Genomic DNA, 4,601 nt, shown 5'->3' on the forward strand with positions numbered 1-4,601 from the left:
TACTCTAGATACACATTGCTCTGTACTAGCTGGAGTCATGTCAGAAAATGAGCCTTGGCAGATTGAAATGAGCAGTGCAGATGAAGCCTTAAAATACAGCCATACAGGGAGCTCAATATGATCAGCTGCTTCTTGCAGATGGGGTAGATCATGCAGGGCAAATGCTCAGTGCTCCTGACAGAGTTTGTCCTTACAGTTCTCAAAAACCTCTAAAAACCTCAGAAACAGAGATCACAATAATCACCACTGGCTGCTCATTTAATTGATAATCATACTTGGTTTCATTCAAATCTAACCTAAATACATCCTATACCCATGTTAGGCAGCTATTTTTGGATCCCAGTGGACTGAGGAAAGAGTGTGTTTCTTTTCTCTTTGCAGCTACCATTTAAATATTCAGGATAACAATTTATGGTTTGAATGTTTTCTTCTTAAACATAAAAATACTGAATTATTTTAAAGTTTCTTGTGAGCCATGGTTGGCAGATCTCTGACATCACACCCATATATGAAGTATTTAAGTCAACATATTGACAACTAACAAAGCATGAGAAAACTCAGCCAGTAAACTGAATTTTCATCCTCTGTTTTCAACGTACAGACATACCCAGCTCCTGAGGCTGAGTCATCTCATGCAAAAACAGCTGACTGATTGAGGTATGATGAGTACATTCTGAAGATACCCATTTCTTACCACTGACAACAAAATTAGTCCAGGTTGACTAATTCCTAATGAAAGATTTACAGAGAGTTGCTAAAACAAGAGCTGGAGAAACAGAGGTGATCTATTATTGTTAGCGCCAAAACGTCCATCAGCAAATCCCGAATTCTTGAAAACCACAACACCTGTGGCATGTTCCTGTAATAGCACCACAGGCCCAAACAGAGACCAACAGCTTCCTGGCAATATGAATAATTTTATTCTTGCTTATATACTTTTGTGATCAATAGTTTTCTTGCAATCAGCAGATGGGCTGCAGGTATTTATGGGAGAGCAGGAAATTCTGTGTATGACGGACAGGAGGATGTGCTCATCACAATATTTTTGTTCAGAGGAGTCTCCTGAGGGAGAAATAAGCATTCTGTTGGGATGTGCTCTATCTGGTCTTCATATTATTATACATAGAGTGACATACAAAGTGTGAAGACACTAGTGACCATTTATGAATGCACCCTCAGAGTGACTGGCTTCATTGAGCCCATTCTCAGAAAAGTATCCAAAACACATCCTCCAACATTTTATCCTCTCTTAGCTATAAATAGGAGACTGATAGAATTAGTCTTTCTAGGAGGTCTCTTCCTGGATCCTGAATATTTTCTACAGTCGTAAGGAAAACACTTGTAACAGAAAACAAAACATTTGTTTTTTTCACCAGAAGGAATGCAATACTGAGAAAAATATTTTTTAATTATGTTGCATATTAACACATGCATTATTTATCAACTTTTCCCCACTCTTTTAAAAGCAAGCCCTCCTTTACTCTCAATTTCTCTGTCAAAAGTGACCTCTCTCTAATGTGTGAGGAAGGAGCCCAGCAGTGCTTTTTCATTGGCACTATACTGAGTCCCCTCCCTTTTCAAGGGTCTTTGAGGCTTTTTCCATGTCTTTTGATCCCAGAAAGGATGGAGCCAGACAGACAAATGCTTCCCATCACTTGGTGTCCTAGCCATTGTTATCTGAATTCCTTTGAAGCTGAGAACCTGATGTTCTTATCTGTGCCATTGTCTCACCTTTCCTGTTAACTTCTGCAGCCTTTCCTTTTAGAGTTTGCTTTGCCTTCACAAAGCACTCAGACAGGCATCAGAGGAACCAAAAACACACAGAGCCCCTGAAACATTGCACAGTTTTCCAGAATTGCCACAGAGGAAATTTTAGGGTGTGGAGTTTTTAAGAGAGCCTGCACAAAATATCACAAGAAAGGGATTTCTTGGTGACTGTAACAAATCACATGGTGCATGTTGGACGGCATTCCCTGATTTTGCCATATGCCTGGAAGCTGCAGCACAATGGCAGGAGACTGCAGGTCCCCAGAGGCTGAGGCATCCTCCCACTAGGGCCAATGGTGACAAGGAGTCCTTAGATAAAGCTCAGGTATTTATAATTCTTTCCGTGGAAGGATATTCTGTAATCTAAAATTTGAATGTCTAAAGACTGGATTGAAATCAGTGCTGTGTTGTGACTTCTATGGTGCAGATTTTCTACACTGACATTCTCACCATGTGATACACAAATCTTTAGACTTGCAAGAATAGTTGGTTACCTGATGAGGCAGCAAGGATCAAGACTTAAGTATCTATTTTGGACAGATGAGTTTTAAATTAAGTAATGAAGTGCTGAAATTAGGAGATTAGTGTCCTTTGCATTTCCCTATAATCAGTGGAGAAAACTAGAGAGGCTCTCCAAAATACTGTCTACTAATCTCTCTCAGTCAAGTATATTTTGTTGTAATGCTAACACAAAACAGTACAGGTATGACATTACTTGAGGCAGAGTTAATTTCTATTACTGATGTAGGTCGAAGAATTAGGCAAGCCTTTAGGTATAGAAACATTTCTTAAGTCTGGAAAGAGAAGCAACAAATGCTTTGCCATCTGGAATTGAAATTGAATAGATTATACTTGTTAACACTTTTGGTATGCAAAAGAGGGAGTTATCAATATGAATTGTAATGAAGAAGAAGGCATCCTTAGGAAAATATATTATTGGGAAAAAGAAGAAGAACTGGTTGTAATGCTTGATTTTTTAAATTTTTTTTGTCTTAATAGCTTTCAGATTTCTTTCAATGGCTTCACATGATAACTAAAAAAAAGGACTTCTTAGTAACTTTTTGTAGTACTAGCATTTTCCTAGTGAAAGCTGCAATTTGATTTTCCTGGTTAGGACTGGAACATACACAGAAAAATAACATCTCAGAAAAGAACTGTATGAATATTAATATTTTTGTTTAGTAGAATAATAAGAAATAACAGAGAATTGGAGAATGAGAACAGTTCCAAAAGAAATAAGTAATCAAGTTAAGACTTTTTTTTTCAAAATAACCAACCAAGATTTTGAAAGAAGATTTTTGTATCAATATAGCATATTTCAATTCCAAATGAAATGTATTATTGATAGTTTAAATAATTTCACATCCTTTTTAAAAAATATTTTTCTTTTAGTTTTTTTAGTTTAAGGCATTGCTTAAAATAAAATATTGCTTCAAAATGAAAAATTAAAATATAAGTGTAAGCATACCTAGAAAAAAAATCCATAGTTGATGTCCTGATAAATTCATCCCACAGATTAACATTACAACAGTATATTGTGGGATTGTTTATCTTCTTTACAGGTAGCCTGTTTTAAACTCCAGTGTCAGCAGTCTTTTGCCATATTTGTGAGACAGAAATGGACTTTCACTCTATGTTTCTAGAAAATCCTGCTTTAAAAAAACCCCACTGTATGTGTAGGACTCTGAACTACAGCCATATATGTGCCTTGATACAAGTCTCTTAATGGAACTTTTTTGGATGGAGACAGGTGATTGATCAAAAGTGGGTAATTGATCAAAAGTGAAACATTTCTCAGAAATTATATGACACTGACACAGTTGTGAAGAAGCACACACGGGTTTCAGAATCTGCTGACTGTGAAAGTTTGCACCCAAAAAGCTGACTGTTCCTCTCCCTTCGATTGCCTTACTGATAAGGTACCAAGTGGATTGCTGAGCAGCTGAGCCTGAAGGCTGCCAGCCTTTCACCAGCACAATTGGTAGATAAATAAACACTGTGAAACACATCATTCTCAGAGACTGGTGCCTATGCCCAGTGCCACAGGCTACAAATGCTGTGAGCAGTGTGTACCCAGAAATGCTGCTCAGCTTTAGCCTCTCTGCAGAGGACCCTGTTCGCTTTCCCTATGTCACTAAGTTACTTCTGAGCACCTTGTGTTAGCAGATATCCCTAAAACACCACATGCTAAACACTGACCAATAAGCCCAGAAAATCCCTGGCACTTTAAAGAAAAGCTAGGATTGCAGTGCAGAGCATTACTTTGCAAAACTGTCCAAATGCCAGCAGGACTTCCATTGTTTAGACAAGAAGGATGGCAACAAAAGGACTACCTTAAATGACCTCTCTTAAGTGGAGTATTTGCTTATGTCACAGCAGAACATCAGTAGATCTTGAAAGCCAGGGGAATATCATTAATTTTAAACTGAACAGATATACAGGCAGATAACTGAACAGATAATACAAGGTCAGAAACAACAGCACTAATGCTGTAAGCAATATGCAAGCTAAAGAAATGAAAAATAAAAGTCAGACATGCTTCAGAGCTGGCTTTACACACATAAGGGGAATTTATGCAATGGACATGAGCAATATGTTTGGAGATCAGTATCACTCATTTTACTATGAGAGAAAGCTCTCCCCTGTTCAGTGTTAAACTAAAATCCCAACAGTGTATGATCAAACCTGAATTTTTAGATTAGTCATTGAAAAGTTCCCTTTGTGTAAAATCAGAGGATGATTAGTTTCATTTCAAATCAGACCCCAAGTAAAGAAGACCAAAAAAAACCGGGCCATTGTAGAGAGGACAGACAGATGTATTCACTTGTATAGAC

The sequence above is a fragment of the Agelaius tricolor genome, unplaced genomic scaffold, assembly GCF_023055355.1.
Source record: "Agelaius tricolor isolate 1412-34295 unplaced genomic scaffold, bAgeTri1.0.p SCAF_7, whole genome shotgun sequence".
NCBI lineage: Eukaryota > Metazoa > Chordata > Aves > Passeriformes > Icteridae > Agelaius > Agelaius tricolor.